The 24,002-nt window shown below is 43.0% G+C and overlaps 1 non-coding gene across 1 annotated transcript; it reads left to right on the top strand.

Moving 5' to 3' along the window:
• Positions 1 to 23,824: 23,824 nt before the first annotated feature.
• Positions 23,825 to 23,897, top strand: TRNAA-UGC (transfer RNA alanine (anticodon UGC)). Its single transcript has one exon. It is a non-coding gene; the product is annotated as a tRNA-Ala (tRNA).
• The last annotated feature ends 105 nt before the right edge of the window (positions 23,898 to 24,002 follow it).

Genomic DNA, 24,002 nt, shown 5'->3' with positions numbered 1-24,002 from the left:
CTTCCCAATGTTTGGGTTAAATACTTTAGCCTCAGCAGGACTCCCCCCCCACACGTAAGTGGTTTAGTGAGGGTACTCTTCCTGTCCACAACACATACGGTGCTTTGAGCACCGACTTACTTGGTACTCTATTGAGAATATGAATGGCGGTTTTTAATGCCTCCATCCACAGGCTCATCGGTAAGGTGGAGTAACTTATCATACTACGCACCATATCCATCAGGGTACGATTGCATTTTTCAGCTACTCCATTCGGCTGGGGTTCACCCGGTGTAGAATACTAGGCTACTATGCCATTCTCCTGTAAGAACCTTGCAAAAGGTCTAGGAACTTGGCCATATGGGGTATGCCGACCATAGTACTCCCCCCCACGGTCGGACCTGACTATCTTAATCTTTAAATTGCGTTAGTTTTCAACTTTTGCCTTAAATATCTACACTTATCCAATGATTATGTTCTTTCTTTGATTGGATAAATGTAGACATAACAGGAGTAATCATCTGTGAATGTTATGAACGAATCATTATCATCCACACTCTTTACAGGAAACTGACCACATATGTCTGTGTGAATAATCTATAAAATTCCTACGCTTCGTTTGGCATCTTTCTTAATTTTCTTTACATACTTTCTTTTTATGCATTCTCTGCATTGTTTTAAATCTGAGAGCTCTAATGGAGGAAGAATATTATTCTTAACTAGTCTTTCTATTCTCCCCCTTGAAATATGGCCTCATCGACAGTGCCATAATTATGACGACGCATTGTGATCTCTCTTATCCACCATTTTTAGAGTAACTCTCTGTCACCAGTTGTTTTTATCAGCTGGGTAGTATATGTCTTTGAAGAGCCAGTGAACTGACTCTTTATTCTATCGAGGTACTCGGTGACCGTGTTACACTCTGGGATTGAGCCCACAATTGCAAGCTCAATCATGTTCTTTGTAACAGCCAAACATTTCTTGTTGGTAGTGACCCACTTCCTATGCTCAAGGTCATAGGACATCTTTTGGGATTCAAAATCCCTCTCTTTAGTTGCCCAAGTGGCATCATCCTTGTTTGTCTCCCTCACCGGTGCCACAGGCTATGTGGAACACGGTGAAGTGACTACCCGGTCCACCTAAGTCAAGATAAAGGCCAAGTCAAACTTTTCTTAACATAAAAATAACAACAATTGCATGCCTTGATTCCAACGTTGGTCAAAATCAAAATATACAACTGTTCTTATACATTAATTCTACATCACCGTTGGGCAGAAATAGAATTAATGCATAAATCATTAAAAATTATGATATTGTTATTAACAACGTTGGTCATAAAATAACAACATCATAATCATGTGAAAAATCTCTTTTTCTCAAATTAAATATCATGTTGGTTCAAAATAACTGGAGAATAAACAATTTCTTTAGCAGCGGAAACATGAAAAATTCATTATCTGTGTTTCAGAAGCATTAAACTTTTCTCAAATATTCTCTGAAAAATTATCTCGTTGTTCAAATTTTAACAGAGATATTAAAGTAGACAAAATTCTATCAAAATTTGCTTATGAAAAAAGAATAAAATAAAACTCTATTTACTATTCATTCGGCCTGGCGACAGAAAAATTCCCCATGGCCTAGCTGGCAACAGCAACGTCCGTGGCCCAGCAATGCGCCTATGCAGCTGAAAGCTCTAGTTTGGTTTTGGTTAATTGATGAAACCCTAAGTGCTAACCTAGTTTATCAAAGTGATCATGAGATAGGTAGCACTACTCCAAGTGATGAAGAAATGACGAAGATCATGACAATGGTGATGGCATGGTTATGATCAAAGGCTTGAACTTGGAAAAGAAGAAAGAGAAAAACAAAAGGCTCAAGGCAAAGGTATAAAATGTAGGAGCCATTTTGTTTTTGTGATCAAGACACTTAGTGAGTGTGATCACATTTAGGATAGATAGCCGTACTATTAAGAGGAGTGAAACTCGTATCGAAATGCGGTTATCAAAGTGCCACTAGATGCTCTAATTCATTGCACATGCATTTAGGATCTAGTGGAGTGCTAACACCCTTGAAAATGTTTGTGAAAATATGCTAACACATGTGCACAAGGTGATACACTTGGTGGTTGGCACATTTGAGCAAGGGTGAAGGAGATAGAGATGATAGAAGGTCAGTCTCGCTGTTTTACAACTGACCGGACGCTGGTCTCAGGAGGACCGGCACGTCCGATCAGGCGTGGCCGTGATATCCTGGCGTCGGTCATGTGACCGGACGCTGGGCCTCTAACTGACCGGACGCTGGAAGGCAGTGTCCGTTCAAAGCTGACGTAGCTGCACAGAAATCAGGGTAACTGACCGAACGCTGGTTGTGTCCAGTCAAGTGCCACCGGACGTGTCCGGTCGAAAAAAACCGATTTTGAAACCTTACTGTAAACGACCGGACGCTGGGGGTTCAGCGTCCAGTCACTTGTGCCGGAGCATCCGGTCAACTATCGACCGTTGAGATCTGGCGGTCACAGTTAAATGAAGATTGACACGTGCCTGGCATCGGGCGACTGGATGTTAGGTCTAGCGTCCGGTCACCCCGATCAGTGCCCAGTGAAGGGGTACAACGACTCTATTTCGTGGGGGCTTCTATTTAAGCCCCATGGCCAGCTCAAGCTCACTCTCTTGCACATTTTCATTGACATAGCAACCTTGTGAGCTTAGCCAAAGCCCTCCCACTCATCTCCATCATTGATCCATCATCTTTGTGAGATTGGGAGAGAATCCAAGTGCATTGCTTGAATGATTGCATCTAGAGGCACTTGGTATTCGTGTTGCGCTATGGATTTCGCTTGTTACTCTTGGTGGTTGCCACCACCTAGACGGCTTGGTGCAGCGGTGGAGGATTGGCATGAGTTGGTGATTGTTTGTGGCCATCTCCGGTGATTGTGAGGGGTCTTGTGCCTTCCCCGGTGGAGAGCCGAAAGGTAACTCTAGTGGATTGCTCGTGTCATTGAGTTACCTCACTTGAGGGTAGGTTCTTGCAGTGTCCAATTGTGTGGATGAGGTTCATGCAACAACTCTTAGCCGCCGAACCACCAAGTGTTGGTCGACACAACGGGGACTAGCGTGCCGGCAAGCACGTGAACCTCGGGAGAAAACTGGTTATCTCTTGCCCTTTAGTATTCTCCCGGTGATTGATTTAGTATTTATCTTGTAATTGGTCACTCCTCTACACGGCGGTATAATCACCCTACTCACTCATTTATATTCTTGCAAACTAGTTATAGCAAGCTCTTTAGTGTAATTAGAATTGAGAGCTTGCTTTGTTATTTTAAGTTCATCTAGTGGAGCTCTTTAGAGTAGCAAGATTGAGAGCTCTTAGTGAGTAGTAACATTGTAAGTTGTGTGCCTAGTAATCATTGCAACTAGAATTGTTGGATAGGTGGCTTACAACCCTTGTAGAGCTAGAGCAAGTTTGCATTTCGCTATTTGTCATACTAATCAAATTGCTCAAGTTGATTTGTAGATTTTTAAATAGGCTATTCACCCCCCTCTAGCCATATTAGGACCTTTCAAGTGGTATCGGAGCCATGGTCACCGTTTGATTGAAGGCTTAACAACCTCGGTGTCAAATTATGGCTCAAGTTGTGTTCAACCATGTGGGAGGCAAACCACCGTTCTTTGATGGCACATGCTATGATTATTGGAAGAGAAAGATGAGGATGCATCTTGGTTCAATCAATGATCAAGTATGGGAAGTGACCGAGGATGACTATGCTATCATCGATCCCGATGATCCCACCAACCAAGATAAGATCAACAAGCAATGCAATACAATGGCTCTCAACACAATATACAATGACATTGATTCCAAGGTGTTTGAGCAAATCAAGGATTATGAAAGAGCAAATGAGATGTGGAAAAGATTGGAAGAAACATATGAGGGCACACCGGCGGTGAAGAGTGCCAAGTTATACATCCTCAAGGACAAGTTGATAAGTTTCAAGATGAAGGATGATGAGAGCATTCCAGAGATGTTCCATCGATTGCAAGTCATTGTCAACGACTTGAAGGCATTGGGAGAGAAGATCAAGGATGATGATGTCTCTCAACGATTCTTGATGTGCTTACCTCCAAGATTTGAGATGTTGAGATTGTTCATCATAAGAGGAGGATTGAAGGACATTACCCCCAACCAAGTACTAGGTGATGTCATGACACAAGAGACATACCATGTGGAAAGGGAGGGGGATGACAAGGAGGACAAGAAGGAAGAAGAGGACAAGAAGAACAAGAGTGTAGCATTTAAGGCTAGCTCATCATCATCCAAGAACAAGGGCAAGTCAAAGAAAGAATCAAGTGATGATGATGATCTTAGTGACATTGATGATGAAGCCATGGCTCTATTTGTGCGCAAGATGGGCAAATTCATGAAGAAGGGCTATGGTGCAAGAAAGAGAAGAGATCACACCAAGAGCAAAGAGTATGTGAGAAGATGCTGCAATTGCAAGAGCCCCGATCATGTTGTAGCAAATTGTCCCTACAATAGTGATAATGATGAAGACGAGAAGAAGAAGCACAAGAAAGATAAAAATGAAAAGAAGGAGAAGAAGGAGAAGAGAATGACCTTCCAAAAGAAGAAGAAGGGTGGAGGCTATGTAGTCACTTAGGATAGTGATGTCTCATCGGATAGTGATGACTCTAGTGATGATGGCAAGAAATCTATCAAGAAAGCACTAGCAAGCATCACCATCAACAACAAGCCCTCCATCTTCGACACTCCTTCGACATGCCTCATGGCAAAACCCACCAAGGTAAAATATGATAAGAGTGATGATGATGAATGTGAAAGTGACTCTTGTAGGAATGATAATGATGATGATGATGAGGATGAGTATACCAAGGAGGAGCTCTTGGACATGTGTGAGCAAGTGCACGCTTGCAATGAGATGAAGAGAAAGGAGTGCAAAGAATTGCGCAAGAAAGTAAAATTTCTTGAGCAATCCTTTGATGAGCTCAATGCTACTCATGAGAGGCTAATGGAAGCCCATGAGAAGCTTGGTAAAGCTCACTCTAAGCTTGAAAAGGCTCACTCATCTCTCATTGAGCAAGTCAAAGCGAAGGAAGCCAAAAAGGAGCAAGTGATCGTATCATGTGATGTGGGACTAACATGTGATCTTATTAATGAATCTTTTCATGAGTCCATTTTAGTTGCTCCCACTAACCCCTCTTGTAGCACTACCACTTCTACTTCACCTTTGAGTGATGGAATCACTTGTGATGCCTCACTAAGAGTGGAAAATGAGACCCTCAAGAAGGAGGTGAATGAGCTCACTCGTGCCTTAGGTAATGCCTATGGTGGAGAGGCCCACTTGCTAAAGTGCTTGGGTAGCCAAAGGTTCTCTCTCAACAAAGAGGGATTAGGCTATACCCCCAAGAAAGGCAAGATGACCTTTGTCACTCCCAAAGCTAGCTTTGTGAAGGGCAATGATCGGTTTTACAATAGATACAAGCAAGTTGGGCATATAGAGCAAAATTGCAAGACTAACAAGAACAAGCTACCTAATATATCCTCAATCAAATTTGATTCTTGTTACATGCTTTATAAGGGTGCCAATGGTGTGAATGCTAAGTTCATTGGTACACCAATTGTGGGCCCAAAGAAGAAGGCCATTTGGGTACGACCTTGGTAACTAACCTTCAAGGACCCAAGCAAATTTGAGTACCTAAAAAGAATTAATCTTCTTTTGTAGGTCAATTATAAAGTCGGAGGAAGGCATTGGGTGCTTGATAGTGGGTGCACACAACACATGACCAGTGATCCAAGAATGTTCAATTCAATCAATGAAAACAAGAGCAATGGGTTTGATAGTATCACATTTGGTGACAATGGCAAAGGCAAGGTCAAAGGGCTTGGTAAGATTGCAATATCCAATGACTTGAGCATTTCCAATGTGCTACTAGTAGAGAGCTTGAACTTCAACCTTTTATCGGTAGCTTAATTGTGTGATCTTGGTTTCAAGTGCATATTTGGTGTGGATGATGTAGAGATCATAAGTGTAGATGGCTCTAACTTGATATTCAAAGGATTTAGATATGAGAATCTATACTTGGTTGATTTCAATACTAGAGAAGCTCAATTGTTAACATGTTGATCACAAAATCTAGCATGGGTTGGTTATGGCATACAAGTCTTGGTCATGTTGGAATGAAACAATTAAACAAGTTAATCAAGAATGACTTAGTTAGAGGCTTGAAAGATATCACTTTTGAGAAAGATAAGCTATGTAGTGCATGTCAAGCCAGAAAGCAAGTTGGTAACACATATCCTAAGAAGAGTATGATGAGCACGTCTAAGGCATTTGAGTTAATGCACATGGACTTATTTGGACCAACCATATACACTAGCATTGGTGGAAATAAATATGGATTTGTGATTGTGGATGATTTCACTAGATACACATGGGTATTCTTTCTTGTTGACAAGAGTGATGTGTTTGCAACATTCAAATCCTTTGTCAAGGGCATTCACAATGAGTTTGAAACAACCATCAAAAAAGTAAGAAGTGACAATGGAAGTGAGTTCAAGAACACAAGAATTGATGAGTTTGGAATTAGACATCAATTCTCGGCTAAGTATACTCAATCAAATGGCTTAGTTGAAAGGAAGAATAAAACTTTGATTGACATGGCAAGATCAATGTTGAGTGAGTACAATGTGAGTCATTCATTTTGGGCTGAAGCAATCAACGTGGCTTGCTATTATAGCAACCGACTCTATTGTCACCCCATGATGGAGAAGATACCTTATGAGCTTTTAAATGGAAGAAAGCCTAACATAGCATACTTTCGGGGTTTTGGTTGTAAATGCTACATATTGAAGAAAGGCACTAGATTGAGCAAGTTTGAAAAGAAATGTGATGAAGGTTTCTTGCTTGGTTACTCCACTACTAGCAAGGCTTATAGAGTTTGGAATTTGGCTAGTGGTACTCTTGAGAAGGTTCATGATGTGGAGTTTGATGAAACAAATGGTTCCCAAGAGGAAGATGAGAATCTAGATGATGTAAGAGGCACTCAATTGGTCAATGCAATGAAGAACATGGACATTGGTGATATAAGGCCTAGAGAGGTGATTGATGTTGAAGATGACAAGAATCAAGTGCTCTCTAACTCAAATGTGCAAGCTAGTGGTTCTCATGATCAAGTTCAAGCAAGAACTAGTGATGACAAAGTGCAAGATCAACAACAAGTGGCTAGTTCATCATCTCAACCAAGTGATCAATCAAATGCAAGCAATCAAGTGTAAGTGCTTCAACCAACCAATGTTGTAAGAGATCATCCCTTGGACACTATCATTGGTGATATTTCAAGAGGTGTGCAAACAAGATCAAGATTAGCTTCATTTTGTGAGCACTTCTCATTTGTGTCATCCATTGAACCTAAGAAGATAGATGAAGCTTTGAAGGATGTTGATTAGGTCAATGCTATGCATGAAGAGCTAAACAACTTTACAAAAAACCAAGTATGGGAGTTAGTTTAGAGGTCTAAGGATCATAATATGATTGGAACCAAGTGAGTCTTTCGGAACAAGCAAGATCAAGATGGGATAGTAATAAGGAACAAAGCAAGATTAGTGGCTCAAGGTTACACTCAAGTTGAAGGTCTTGACTTTGGAGAAACATATGCCCCGGTTGCAAGATTGGAAGCAATTAGGATCTTGTTAGCCTATGCTTGTGCCCACAACATCAAGTTGTACCAAATGGATGTGAAGAGTGCATTTCTCAATGGGTACATCAATGAGCTTGTGTATGTTGAGCAACCTCCTGGTTTTGAAGATGAGAAGAAACCCAACTATGTTTACAAATTGAGAAAGGCTTTGTATAGATTGAAACAAGCACCAAGAGCATGGTATGAGAGATTGAGGGATTTCCTACTCTCTAAGGGATTTAAGATGGGAAAGGTTGACACCACTCTCTTCACCAAGAAGCTTGAAAATGACTTGTTTGTAATGCAAATCTATATCGATGATATCATATTTGGGTCAACAAATCAAGATTTTTGTGATGAGTTTGGCAAGATAATGGCAAGTGAGTTTGAGATGTCTATGATTGGAGAGCTTAGTTACTTCCTTGGTCTTCAAATCAAGCAAATGAAGAATGACACATTTGTGAGTCAAGGCAAGTATATCAAGGACATGCTCAAGAAGTTTGGAATGGATGATGCTAAAGCTATTAGTACACCAATGGGGACAAGTGGAAGCTTGGATAGTAATGCTAGTGGCAACATGGTGGATCAAAAGATGTATCGGTCTATGATTGAAAGCCTACTCTGTGTGACCGCATCAAGGCCAGATGTGATGTTTAGTGTATGCATGTGTGCTAGATCACCAAAAGAAAGTCATTTGAAAGCAACAAAGAGAATATTGAGGTACTTGAAGCATACACAAAATGTTGGATTGTGGTATCCCAAAGGAGCAAGATTTGAGTTGATTGGATATTCGGACTCCGATTATACGGGGTGCAAAGTTGAGAGAAAGAGCACATCGGGCACATGTCAACTATTAGGAAGATCACTTGTGTCTTGGTCATCAAAGAAGCAAAATAGTGTAGCACTTTCAACTACCGAAGCGGAGTATATTTCGGCCGATAGTTGTTGTGCTCAATTACTTTGGATAAGGGCTACCTTGAGTGATTTTAGAATCAAATTCAAGCAAGTGCCATTGCTATGTGACAATGAGAGTGCCATAAAGCTCACCAACAACCCGGTTCAACATTCAAGAACAAAGCACATTGATGTCCGCCATCATTTCATAAGAGATCGCTAATAAAAGGGGACATTTGCATTGAGAGTGTGGGCACCGAAGATCAACTTGCCGATATCTTCACCAAGCCACTTGATGAGAAGAGGTTTTGCAAGCTAAGGAACGAATTGAACATACTTGACTTCTCCAATATGTGTTGATGCACCCCCAATTTAAGTGACATGCCTCTCTTTCGAGCAATCCAAGGTAAAAGTTGATTGGCATGTCATACATCCTTGCTAAGAACATGTTTAGTGCATCTAGACATATTTCACATTTAAATAGGCTCATTTGTGAAAATCAAATGAATTTGATGCTTGTATGGTATCACTATTGCTTGTATGTTTGCAATGATCTAGTGGTAGCATATAACATGTTTGTGGGCTTGTAAACCTAGTGTTTGATCTATAAAATGAGCTATAAGTGTTTAACTCAACATGGTACAAGATAACCCTTGTTTGGAGGTGTGAAGAAGCTTATCCTAGGATCAAACCGAGTTAAATATCTTTTGCAAGTAATCTAGATTGAACCAATTTGGGAAAATGATCCTCATTTCACATGGTTTCACCCCAACCTATCTATAATTTGAGCTCACCTTTTGTGCTAATTGTTGATATTAATAATCTCAACCTATCTCTACTTTAAACCTTTGTGGTCATTGATGACAAAGGGGGAGAAATAATGTACAAAGATAGTAAAAAGATGAAAAGATAAGGGTGAGATAAAATATGACAGCGGAAGGGGATCAATTAAAATTTTGAGCATACACGTAGGGGGAGCAAGCTCATAAACTTGTATGATGCATTTGGATGTGCATTTCATATATTTGCTTGCACGGCACAAGTTTTAAAGTTCAATATACATGTTTGTGTGGTGTATGCTAGTTGTAGATTTGAATGATGAAATGAAAATCTAGCATGCATAGGTCTTACTTGTAGTATTGATCTCATGGGGTATTCTAGTTTTTATGTATGTCTAGTTACTAATGGTGCTAAGGATGGTATAGTGGTGCACTCCGATTGGTATCACACTTCAAAGGTCCATCTCTTATACTTTAGCATCATTTGGTAGAAATTGTCTCCTATATTTCCTATCTAAGCATATGTGCAAAGCTACAATCCAAACTCTTAGCACAAATGTAGGGGGAGCAATTGCTACCATATGGAGTTCATGTAACTTGTCCATATCCTTTACATATGGTATATGCTTGGGCAAGCAACATGGATTCAAATGAACTTTAATTCATATCTTTGTATAAGGGTTGTCATCAATTACCAAAAATGGGGAGATTGAAAGCTCTAGTTTGGTTTTGGTTAATTGATGAAACCCTAAGTGCTAACCTAGTTTATCAAAGTGATCATGAGATAGGTAGCACTACTCCAAGTGATGAAGCAATGACGAAGATCATGACAATGGTGATGGTATGGTTATGATCAAAGGCTTGAACTCGGAAAAGAAGAAAGAGAAAAATAAAAGGCTCAAGGCAAAGGTATAAAATGTAGGAGCTATTTTATTTTTGTGATCAAGACACTTAGTGAGTGTGATCACATTTAGGATAGATAGCCATACAATTAAGAGGAGTGAAACTCGTATCAAAATGCGGTTATCAAAGTGCCACTAGATGCTCTAATTCATTGCACATGCATTTAGGATCTAGTGGAGTGCTAACACCCTTGAAAATGTTTGTGAAAATATGCTAACACATGTGCACAAGGTGATACACTTGGTGGTTGGCACATTTGGACAAGGGTGAAGGAGATAGAGATGATAGAAGGTCAGTCTCGATGTTTTACAACTGACCGAACGCTGGTCTCAGGGGGACCGGCGCGTCCGGTCAGGCGTGGCAGTGATATCCTGGCGTCGGTCATGCGACTAGACGCTGGGCCTCTGACTGACTGGACGCTAGAAGGTAGTGTCCGATCAGAGCTGACGTAGCTGCATAGAAATCAGGGTAACTGACCGGACGCTGGCTATGTCCGGTCAAGTGCCACCGGACGTGTCCGGTCGAAGAAAACTAGTTTTGGAACCTTACTGTAAACGACTGGACGCTAGGGGTTCAGCGTCCAGTCACTTGTGCCGGAGCGTCCGGTCAACTGTCGACCGTTGAGATCTGGCGGTCACAGTTAAATGAAGATTAACACGTGGCTGGCATCGGGCGACCGGATGTTAGGTCCAGCGTCCGGTCAATATGACCGGAGCATTCGGTCACCCCAATCAGTGCCCAGTGAAGGGGTACAGTGGCTCTATTTCGTGGGAGCTTCTATTTAAGCCCCATGGCTGGCTCAAGCTCACTCTCTTGCACATTTTCATTGACATAGCAACTTTGTGAGCTTAGCCAAAGCCCTCTCACTTATCTCCATCATTGATCCATCATCTTTGTGAGATTGGGAGAGAATCCAAGTGCATTGCTTGAGTGATTGCATCTAGAGGCACTTGGTATTAGTGTTACGTTGCGGATTTCGCTTGTTACTCTTGGTGGTTGCCACCACCTAGACGGCTTGGTGCAGCGGTGGAGGATTGGCACGAGTTGGTGATTGTTCATGGCCATCTCCGGTGATTGTGAGGTGTCTTGTGCCTTCCCCGGCCGAGAGATGAAAGGTAACTCTAGTGGATTGCTCGTATCATTGAGTTACCTCACTTGAGGGTAGGTTCTTGTGGTGTCCAATTGTGTGGACGAGGTTTGTGCAACACCTCTTAGCCGCTGAACCACCAAGTGTTGGTCGACATAACAGGGACTAGCGTGCCGGCAAGCACGTGAACCTCGAGAGAAAAACTGGTTGTCTCTTGCCCTTTGGTATTCTCCCCGTGATTGATTTAGTATTCATCTTATAATTGGTTCACTCCTCTACACGGCGGTATAATCACCCTACTCACTCATTTATATTCTTGCAAACTAGTTGTAGCAAGCTCTTTAGTGTAATTAGAATTGAGAGCTTGCTTTGTTATTTTAAGTTCATCTAGTGGAGCTCTTTAGAGTAGCAAGATTGAGAGCTTTTAGTGAGTAGTAACATTGCAAGTTGTATGCCTAGTAATCATTACAACTAGAATTATTGGATAGGTGGCTTGCAACCCTTGTAGAGCTAGAGCAAGTTTGCATTTCGCTATTTGTCATACTAATCAAATTGCTCTAGTTGATTTGTAGATTTTTAAATAGGTTATTCACCCACCTCTAACCATATTAGGACCTTTCAACAGCCCAGGCCCAGCTCACGCGCGTGCTCGCTCGTGACGCCTCCCCCGCGCCAAGGCCGTAACCTAGGCCTGGGCCGGGAAAGTGGCCCGCCGCGCTCGCCCGCCTGGGCCAAAAGTCGGTCCAATCGATCTGCGCCGTATGTTCTAATCCGACGACTGAGCGTGCTTCTTGCAGGAACAAAACCGCCGCACGGCTGCCTCCCCGGGAAACCTAGCATCATTTTCTCCTTTGCTCTCTCTCTCTTCGCCGCTCTGGTTTCTCTCCTCAGCGCAGCGCAGCCGCAACCGAGCGAAGTGAGCAGGCGAAACGGTGGAGCGATGGCGCCGTCGCTGGCCCCCTCGCCGGCGTGCGCGCTTCCCAGCGGGTGAGCGCGCCACCGTCGAGCGGCCTGGCCGCGGCGCCCCCTTGGCCAAGCCCGGCGAGCAGCTCCCCGGCTCGGCCCTTTCTTCTCCTCACGCACCGACGATGCAGCAGCACTGCGTAGCGGCGAGGTAAGCCCAAACGGCTCTTCCTCTTTTCCCTTTCCCCTTCTTTCTTCTGGAATTAACCCGATTTGGGGATCTAGGGTTAGGGTTTCTTTTCCCCGATTCATTTCGTTCGGTTTGGTTCTCTTTCATTTGATTTCTTTTGTTTTCTATTTGTACCGAATCGCTCTCTTCCCCTTCCTCGTCGTGAGTTAGGGTTAGGGTTTGGTTGAACCCGATTCGGTTTTGATTCATTCTAGGCCGAATCCCTCTTCTTTTGTTCTCTCCTTCACCCGGTTAGGGTTAGGGTTACATTAGGGTTTGGTTGAACCCGATTCGGTTTTTTTCTTTCGATTTTGATTCGAGATCTTCAAGATAAGCCCCTTCCCCTCTTCGCTTTCTTCTCTTTTGGATCTGCTTTCTTGATTTTCTTCTCGGATTCAACCGATTGGGGATTAGGGTTAGGGTTCACTGTTGTTCTTCCCCAAGACTGATTCGCGGGTTAGGGTTCGGCTTTGAGATCCTTTCCATTCCCCGAGACTGATTCACGGGTTAGGGTTCGGCTTTGAGATCCTTTCCAAAAACCGACACCCTTTCTCTTCTCTGTGTTTCACCTGATTAGGGTTAGGGTTAGGATAACCCTCTTTCTTCTCAGATCCGAACGAGGTCATTTCTTTTCTTGCCGTGGGCCGGCGAAGACGGCGGTGCGGCATCTTTCTCCGCGCGGTTGCAGGGTTAGGGTTTCAATCCGAAACGGATCGAACCCTTGTTCTTCGATTTCTTTTCTATTCACTAGCAACAAGGCTCCGATACCATTGTTGGATACAATAGTGCCTCTAAACCATAGATTAGGGGTAGGCTTTTCTCTTAGATGTGAAAACTGTTGATGTACCTTGGTCTAGGTCACCATTCAGTCCATGGCGCCACAGCGGCTTGGACGACGGTGACACGGCAGCTCGGTGCAGTGGTTCCAGCGTAGTGGAGTCGAGGTCTAGTGGCGACGACGGAGTCGGTGGGGCTTCCCGTCGCTGGCAGCACTTACTGTAGATCGGATTAGGTTTTCTGTTGGTGGATCACGGCGGCTCAAACCAACCTCGTAGTCAGAGCCGTGATCCCCACATCTCTTTTATATGTGTTGTGCGACAGGGGCCATCAACCATATTAGGGTTGGATGCCCCCGATCAGGGCGCAGAGACAAAGGTCCAATAGGCCGTTGGGCCTATTGATGGAGATCAACGAACATGAAGATCTCTATCCTCTTCTTATGTACTCTGTCAGCAGCAGCACATGCGAGAAATTATGAACGCTATCCATCATCCATGACGGCAGAAAGAGGATCCGACCCTCTGTGCGGCCCTTCACACTAGCAGATCATCTGTTCACCTTTTGCAGCCATTGTTGTTGGTAGGTTCTTGAGCCTCAGTAACTGTCACATGAATTGTTTGGGACACTCTAATGTGCTAACTGATCTGTGCTTTCTCATTGTTTGTATAACTTTACTGTTCTAATTTCTCTTGCTGTAGGTCAAGGGGACTCATGTTTCATGAATACCACTACATACCTACATCTTGGAAGTATTTGTCCAAGAAACACAAAGCCCAAGACTGCGAAGTTCAGTTTCCAAGCTCAAGAGGTTTGAGCTGTTAGAAATAAGGGCTCCTTTCACCGAGAATAACTGCCCTAGCCTGGCACTACCTAGATCTTTGAATAAGTTGTCCAAGAAACAGAAAGCCCAAGACTACGAAGTTCAGGGTCAGGTTCCAAGCTGCATAAGTTTTAGCTGCAGGATTAGGTCTGTTACAAATAAGGGCTCCTTTTGACGGGAATAACTGCCCTGCCCTTCTGCAGTTGGCACAACTCGGTGATGATTATTTATTACTACAATTGAAAATGCGGCCTCAGCCCCGCCTCTTCGATTTGTTAGTTCTTTTTCATGTTTATTTATTACTACAATTTATATAAAGATTGAATATAAACAATGATGCACTGATTTCCTCCTGAAGTAGGTTTCAAGCTACTGATGCAATGACATTCTGGCTTTCTGCTATATCTATCTATCAGTTTTAGTCCTTTCGATCATTCAGTTTCAATTATTTGATTTTCTTTACTTCACTTGCTAGTTCTTATATAGTTTCAAGATGTTTCTTAATTTTTTGAGAAACTGTTGTCTTCTCTTACCTGATTTTTCCTTCCCCGTCGATAAAGAGCGGAAGAAATAATTGCGGACCTTCATGGATTCGAAGCTATTAGGCTAAAGAAGGTAGGATTTGCGTTTATACGCCACCCAGGTCTTTCCTTATAAGTAAATGTTGTGAATCCTATGAGTTCATTTTGGGGACTGTGTTTTTAGTTTGGTTGTATATGTTCTATGCGTCCACAGTTATCTTACATGACTCAATCATATCCACGAAGATATGTGGAGACAGAAAAATCAGGTATGGAGAAATTAGGGCGGAAGAATTGATGATTCATAAAAATTGCTGCTGGTGAAATTTAAACTAGACTTTCACTTTCCATGTTGTTTTGATCCTAGAAATTTAAACTAGATTTTCAAGTCTTGATGGTTTCTCTTCTTTACATTGGCTTTGGGAGATTGATCTGTGTCATGGAAAAAGTTGATGTGCCCAAGGAGTTGGTCACAGCTCATAATGGCAAGATGATGATGGCTTTCTATAAGGCCTGATGTTGTGTTGCTTTGCCAGTGTACCTTTGTTACAGGTTTACAGCATTTTTTTTCCTGATGATTTTACGCATGTAGGAGGCTCTTGTACCAAGCTGCTTCGAAATGAACTAGCGGTTTGCCCCTTGAACTGGAGATGCCCTCCAAATTTTGCAGCACAGTTGTGCCGATGCAGTTTCTTGGAGCAATACAAACGGACAAAACAGAGAACGCGTCGGTGTGTCGCACGCACGCGCGTTAGCGGCTTCACGGACGTGGTAATCAGTGTGTCATGTTCCCCAAATATTTGCATGTTGCTATGGAGTACTTGTATCCAAATCTTGAGGATTTAGTTCCACAAAACAGAGCAATCCGGCTTGTCTAAATAAAGGGTGAGTTCATGCTAGATTTGTATTGAGCACTTTAGGCCCTGTTTGGATTCAGGAGTTAAAGATTAGCCCTCCATTTTTAGCCATATTTTAGCCCTTGAGATCCAAACAGAATGGCTAAATAGAGGGGCTAATCTTTAGCCCTCCATTAGCCCTTGCAAGGTAGACTAAAGAAGGCTAAAAGTGCTAACATGAGATTTTAGTCTCTTTCTTTCTTCTCTCTCTTTCACCTTTTAGCCATCTTTTAGTCATGCATCCAAACAGGCCAAGGAGCTAAACTTTAGCCTCTTCATTTCAAGGACTAATCTTTAGTCCTAGGCTAAAGTTTAGCCCAGGGGATCAAACATGGCTAAGAAACCACCCAAACAGCCATACTAAGAAGCACCGTTTGTCAACTTGGACAATTAGGGCTCGGAGAACCTTACAAAGCATCAACTGGGGAGGAATCCCACGAATCTTTACACTCAGTTACATTGATACTGACCTGTCTCTGTCTGCGGCGCTGCAAGATGCTAATTGCCCAAGCCATAATGTACTTAGAATGGTAGCAGGAAACCAGCAGCACGCAGTAGAAAAAGCTGACAATTATGAACCATCAATAATAGTTCAATACCAAGTGTTAATGGCCACGGCTAACAAGAGGATGCTAATAGTACATTTCATGAAAGGCTAATAGTACATTTCATGAAAGATCCTTCGCTTACTGAAAACATTGCAGAAGTATCGTCATCATCTTCATCAGTTAGAGTTGATCAGTGCGTGTCTCAACAAGAGAGCCATTAACTGAACATAAAAGGTAAATGGATGTTATGAATAAAACCGCGTCTCTGCCCCACCCGGCGGCAGGGGTCGACGCCACCACACCTCTGCCTTGCCCGACGGCAGGGTCACCGTCACAGATCCATTTTCCCCCCTGGCGGCCGCCGGCCGGGTCACCGTCGCCACACCATTGCCCTGTCCAGCGGAGGACGACTCCCCACGCCCTTTAGGGCAATCTATATTTCAAGATTAAATCAAATTTAAAATAATTTGTAGTGGCAAATTGAATAAAATTAGGGATGAAGTTCAACTAGTAGAGCGTTTGTCTACTACGTATGAAAAAGCTACGGGTTCAACTCCTTGAATCTCTATTTTTTGTTTTTTTTATTAATCTATCTTTCAAGATTAAATCAAATTTAAAATAACTTATAGTGGCAATTTGAACAAAATTGGAGATGTAGCTCAACTAGTAGAGCGTTTGTCTATGCATAAAAAAGGTACGGGGCTCAAACTCCTTACATCTCTAATTATTATTTTTTATTAATCTATCTTCCAAATTTAAATAAAATTTAAAATAATTTATAGTGGTAAATTGAACAAAATTGGGGATTTAGCCCAACTAGTAGAGTGTTTATCTATGCATGAAAAAGGTACGGGGTTCAACTCCTCTTGTCTCCGATTATTATTATTTTTTACTAATCTATCTTCCAAGATTAAATAAAATTGAAAATAATTTGTAGTGGAAAATTGAATAAAATTAGGGATGTAGCTCAACTAGATAGTGGAGCGTTTGTCTATCTCCAATTCTCCAGGTCTGACTGTAATAGGCCCTTTTTTCTCTACTCTAAGCCCATTAAAACCTAGAGACACAGAGTTAATTATTATTTTTGGATGTTACACAATCTTCCTGCCTGAGCACTATCCACCGACTTTAGTCGCCGTCGCCGACCTTTTGACTCTAGCGCTCAAAGGACCCGACTTCTTGAGGGACGGCAACAAATCCTTCGAGTTGGCGCCTTTGCCGTGCGGAAGGATCCCCGTTAGCCTAGAGGGGGGGTGAATAGGCCTAGAAAAATCTTCAACAATAACTCAACACAGCAGTTCAGTAACTGTCGGTAGTGTTGACGTTAATCGGTAGTACCGACTCTGTCGGTAGTACCAATGCCAAGCGTCGGTAGTATTGACCCCTATAGGAGAGCTACGAAAATTGATATCAATCAACTTCAAATTTAGATCTACGAATTACCCTACTTCCTTATGGATAGATGAAGCTGTCCAAGTACCCCCTTAACCTTGGAGCGCCACCAATTTGTAGACCGAGACCAAAACCTAAGAAATAGCTTGAGAGAGAGACAACAAAAAAACAAGTAATTTCAAGTAATCACAACAACCAGCACGTGGAACACAAGGATTTATTCCGAGGTTCAGCTCGCCACTAAGGTTTACCTACGTCCTCATTGTTGAGGTGACCACTAAGGTCGGAGTCTATTTCACCTCCTTGCCTCTCTCAAACAACCACAAAAGTAAACTTGAGTTCTTCACTAGAAAATCGAGGGTGATACAAACTTCCCAAGGTTCTCCCACAGATCGGGAGCTCTTGGGCAATGCCTAGCCGGTTAGGGGCAAAGCCCCAAGAGTAACAAACGTAAATCCAACCGGCTTGACGAAGAAATCAAGTGCTCAAGCTTTGAATCGATGTTTCTCTCACCAAATCCCTTCTCTCAACTCAATCTCTTCCAAGATTTGAAGCTAGGAGCAAAGGGGAGAGAAGAGGAGAGCTTTAGGTTGGTCGAGTGGAATGAGTGGAGTAACGGTTAGAATGGGTGCGGGTTGATATTTGTACCCCAAGGAAAAATGACCGTTCAGAGCAACGTCGGTACTATCGGTTAGCGCTGGTACTACCGATGCTAGGCGTGGCTAAGAACCAAAGTCTATCGGTACTACCGGTTAGCACCGGTACTACCGATGGTGGGCGAGGCTAAGAAATAGGGCTTGTCAGTACTACCGGTTAGCGCCAATACTACCGATAGTGGGCGCGCCAATCAGAAGATGGCGCCGGGTACCGGTACTACCGACAGAGAGAAAAAAACTAAGCCCTATTCCTAAATGCTCTTGAGTGATAGAGTGTCTCTCAATTGATTTTAATTTTATACTTGAACACTCTATCTTCTTCAGACTACCTAGATTTGCATCCCTCTTTATAGTGCGGCATATCCTAAACTCAATATCAAATATGAGAGAATTTGAACGCTTTTGAGTCAGTTGCCACGTCCTTTTGTAATTGGGGACTCCACTATCATATGTATTATCCTCCTTTTTATTTTACTTGTTTATCAACTCGATAAATCGCATTAGTTCTCTAATCATGTGGTCATTATCACCAAACCCACAATTAAGACTTGATTGCACTTACACCATGCCCGCCGGGGGTCCGCGCCACCACGCCTCTGCCCCACCCGACGGCAGGGGTCGACGTTACCTCACCTCTTGTAGGGTCGAGATGGCGGACTAGAGGATGGTGAATAGTCTTTCTAAAATTAATCGCGTCGGCTAACCGAAACAAATGCGGAATTAAAACTATCGATCTAGCCAAGACTACACCCCTCTTTCTATGTTCACAAGCATCTTACAAAGATCCTAATTAGGCAACAAAGGTGTCGGGCTAGCTAGAGCTCACCTAATCAATTCTAGAGCAAGGTCGCACAAACCTATGCACTAGTACTTTGGTAACCGGGGAGCTCCTACACAAACTAGTGAAGCAAAAGCACAAAGCCACCTAAGCTCACTAGCAATGCTCAATAACAAGGCTACACAAGCCAAATTATAGAGCGCAAATTACTTAGCTATACAAACTAAGCAATATGACTAACAATGTTACTCAAACCGAATTAGTCACGCAAGGAAGCTACTTCTATGCTACACAAGCAAGAAGGTAACTAGCAAGCTACACAAGTCAACTAGTTATAAGAGTAACTACACAAGCACAATGTATATGAAAGCAATTGCAAGCTTGTGTAAGGGGATTGCAAACCAACGGAAAGAAAAGGATGACACGATGATTTTTATCTCGAGGTTCATGTGCTTGCCAACACGCTAGTCCCCGTTGAGACAAGCTCCAAGGTTGCCACCGGTCCTCTTGCTAGTGGTGACCCGCAAGTCACACTCTCCCATGAGGAGTGCTTACCACAAGCTCTAGCACTTGACCCGGCCGGACCACTTGTCGCCCTTCGCGTCTTGCTCTACTAGACCACCACCAAGCCGTCTAGGAGATGGCAACCTCCAAGAGTAACAAGCATCACCGGCTTGCAACTCGATCACCTAGTGGCACTCGATGCAACCTCACGATGCAATCGTAGTAGAATCACACTCACTCGCAATCGGATGCAACCACTATGTGCACAAGTAGGTTAGAGGCTCTCCTAGCACTCCCCAAGCATGGACACTAAGTCCCAAGGGTGCTAAGCATGTGCCAAGGATGGCCACACACTCCTTTTATAGCCCCAAGGGCTAAAATAGCTGTTACCCCTTCACTGTGCACTTTTCGCACTGATCGGACTCGCAGGTCGCAGTGACCAGACGCGCAGGTCGCAAAGTACGGTCGCTCCTCGTGTGCCACGTGTACTAGCCATTCGAAGATGACCGTTGCTCGCCAACGACTAGCTCCTACACGCGCATACTCCTGATCGGACGCGCCTAGGTCCATCAACCGGACGCGCCGAGGCCGAGACCGGTTACCAACGTGTTTCTGCACAACTGACCAGACTCACCTTTCTCCTATGACCGGACTCAACTCACACAGAGTCCGAGCACTTCCAGAGAGGTTCCAGAGAGCTATTTTGATGACCGGACGCGTCAGGTCATCACTGACCGGACTCTGTGACCGGACTCGTAGGTCGTAGAGTCTGGTCGCAGACCTTTTATCGCTAAAATGGCTATAACTCTTAGCTTTGAACTCCGAATTCGATGATCTTGGATATTTTGGAAAGCTTACTCATAGGGCTACACAACCCACTAGTAAATTTGATCCAAACTAAAATGGGTCAACATAGAATTCCAATCCAATAGCCATCGCATAGTTCGGAGCACACCGAAAAACCTTTCTCTCTTCTCCAAGTTGATCCAATTCAACTCCAACTTCTCCTTAGCAAATGTGCCAACACCACTATGTGCATGTGTGTTAGCATTTTCACAATCATTTTTCAAAAGATTAGTCACTCAACTTGCCACGCCATTCGATCCTAACAACGATGCAAAGTTAGATCACTCGAGTGGCACTAGATGACCGCTATGCAAACAAGTTTGACCCTCTTGATAGTACGGCCATCTATCTTAAACCCAGTTATAAACTTCTCTACACACCTATGACCGGTGAAATGAAATGCCCTATAGGTTATACATTTGTCTTGCGTATTCCATTCCATCTCCTCCAATGTCGACGCAGCACATGCACCAACATGATCAACAATGATATGATCCACTTATATTATTGGTTCATCGATCTTGACCTCACTTGCTCTTCACCTTTGCATCAATCCATTGGCGCCAAGTCTTTGCTCAAGCATCCCGCCACGTGGTCCAGCGCTTTAAAGCCTCTGACTTGCCCTTCACTCTTGCAACCGGTCTATCAAGCCAAGCCTCATCTTGATCTTCTCCACCTTAGTCACATGACTCCATGTCATGTCTCATATGCAATGAGCTCCTTCATCACATGTATGAGCCTTGCAACATATCCAAGCCATTTCACCTCCATGGCATATGTTGCTCACACATGATGTACTTGTGGACTAATCACCTGTGTATCTCACTCAAACATATATTAGTCCACCTAAGGTTGTCACTCAATTACCAAAACCAAACAAGGACCTTTCACCTCTTCCCTGCCCGACAGCAGGGGTCGCCATCATAGATCCATTGCCTCGCTCGGCGGCGTGGGTCACCGCCAACGCACCATTGTCCTGTCCAGCGGAGGATGACTCCCCTAGCCCTCTAGGGCATTCTATCTTCCAAGATTAAATCAAGTTTCAAATTTATAGTGGCAAGTTGAACAAAATTGGGGATGTAGCTAAACTGGTAGAGCATTTGTCTGTGCATGAAAAAGGTACGAGGTTCAACTCCTCACATCTCCAATTACTATTTTTTATTAATCTATCTTCCAAGATTAAATCAAATTTAAATAACTTGTAGTGGCAATTTGAACAAAATTGGGGATGTAGCTCAAGTGGTAGAGCATTTGTTTATGCATGAAAAAGGTACGAGTTCAATTCCTCGCATCTCCAATTATTATTTTTTATTAATCCATCTTCCAAGATTAAATAAAATTTAAAATAATTTGTAGTGGCAAATTGAACAAAATTGGGGATGTAACTCAACTGGCATCTCCAATTTTTTTTATTAATCCATTTTTCAAGATTAAATAAAATTTAAAATAATTTGTAGTGGCAAATTGAACAAAATTGGGGATGTAGCTTAACTGGTAGAGCTTTTGTCTATCTCCAATTCTCTAGGTCCGGCCGTAATTATGTCCTTTTTTCTCTACTCTAAGCCCACTAAGACCAAGAGACACTAAGTTAATTATTTTTTCGGATGTTACACAGTCTTCTTGCCTGAGCACCGTCCATCGGCTTTCGTCGCCGTCGGGCATAGGCGACCTTTTGACTCCGACGCTCAAAGGACGCTTCCTAAGAGACGACAACAGATCCTTCGAGTTGGCGCCTTTGCCGTGCACAGCGGGGGTCCGCGCCACCACGCCTCTGCCCTACCTGGCGGCAGGGGTCGACGCCACCGCACCTCTACCCCGCACGACGGTAGGGGTCGCCATCGCAGATCCATTGCCCCGCCCGACGGCGCGGTTCGCCGCAGCCGCACCATTGCCCCGTCCAGCGGAGGACGCATGACGGACGGCTTGCCTCAGAGTCGATAAGGTAGAACATCTTACGATGCACCATGATCTAGCTGTTGCCGTTGGCGCCACCGCCTGATGGGTAAAACCTCCCTTTGTTGTTGCGTCCCTGCGTCTTCGCATTCCAGCCGCGGCAGCCGGACATTGCCACACACGCGAGGGGAGATGGAGGCGACGATGGGGTTTAGAGAGGAGGAGGCAGAGTGGGTGACGGTTTGGGAGAGGAGGATGCAGAGTGAGCGTGGATCATATTACATATAGCAGAACTAGAGGCGGCTCGCTATCCAACCGTCTCTATAACTAGCTCTATAGAGGCGGCTAGAGTTACCAGCGGTCTCTGAAAATGATAGTATTTTCAGCGGCGGTTGGTAACTCTAGCTGCCTCTATCGAGCCTATTGTAGATGCGGTTGGATATCGAGTCGCTTCTGAAGATGCATCTACAGAGGCAGATTATATCACAAGACATTACAGAGGCGGCTTAGTCAAGAGCCACCTCTGTCGTAAAAATGGTCATGTTCCTAAAAAAAGTTTTTATAGTAGTGTTAGAATACGTATCATATCTATGGGATCATTTTCATCTTATATATCCTACATATATATAGGATATTATTATTGTTGTCGGAGAAATCAATGATAGAAAGCAGCTGGAAACTTGTGACGATGTTCCCTGGACTGTTATTATGCTTTAGTTATCAACGACAATGACAATTTATCTGATTTATTAGTGCAGTGCAAAACGAACACGAAAGAAATGTATTGTTATAGTGCAAAACTAACAAGAGTTGGGACGTCTTTTTGTTTAGATATATATAGCCCAATTGGTTGTTTGTTAATCAACGCATTGTATATATACAGGGTTCGGTTCCTCAAATCTTTAACTACAACAACTTTATTCTTCGTATTTCAGTTCCATTATATAGTAAAATAATTTATAGGAAACCACAAAATAGAAGATAGATAGGTATGTAGCTCAATTTGCAAAACTTAAACTAGAGTTGGCCATGTATCTCAATTAGTTGGCAACACCAACAAAATTAAACTATTTTCTTTTGTTTCTCTTCCAGGACAAATAAAATCATCAAATATTTTATAGTAGCTCAACTTGTAGTGTGTGTAGTCTATGCATGACGAAGTTGTATTCAAATATTCCATGACTAAATTTAAACGGTACAAAGTGATTTGTAGTGGAAAACATAAACGGAAATTGTCCCTTGCTCTTACGGTTTAGATTCCTTCTTATCTCTACTCCATGAAAATCATAAAATCAATTCATAAATGCAAAACCAAATGACAACTGGGCATGCATGTGCTCATTTAGAGTGTTAACCTATGTGTCCCATCCCCAATTAATGTTTGGTACTTTTAACGGTGAAAATCTAAAGGAACTCAGGGATGTATTTGAACTGGTAGACTGTTAATCTATGCATGATGTAAAGATACCGCTTTGAATTTTGCTTCCTAAAGCGGTTTCCTGAAATGTTATATTTTTTGTTAATTCATGTATATTTTGTGTACACGAAATTACGTCCCGGGGATGTAGCTAAAATGGTAGAGCGCTCGCTTGGCATGCGAGAGGCACGGTTTTTTTTTTTTTTTTTTTTTTTGGTAATATTTTGCTTCCTAAAGCGGTTTCCTGAAATGTTATATTTTTTTGTTACATTCATGTAGAATTTGTGTACTTGAAATTACATCGCGGGGATGTAGCTCAAATGGTAGAGCGCTCGCTTTGCATGCGAGAGGCACGGGGTTCGATCCCCCGCATCTCCATCCATTTCTATGTTTTTTTTTTGTTCCTTGTTGTTGTCATCGTTTTTATCCCTTTTTTGCCCTTCCTCTCCCCTGCCGCCGTCGGTGACCTGGCCCACAGGTCAT

This window comes from Miscanthus floridulus, chromosome 10 (genome assembly GCF_019320115.1).
Source record: "Miscanthus floridulus cultivar M001 chromosome 10, ASM1932011v1, whole genome shotgun sequence".
Lineage (NCBI taxonomy): Eukaryota > Viridiplantae > Streptophyta > Magnoliopsida > Poales > Poaceae > Miscanthus > Miscanthus floridulus.
This window is presented reverse-complemented; position numbering and strand designations above follow the sequence as displayed.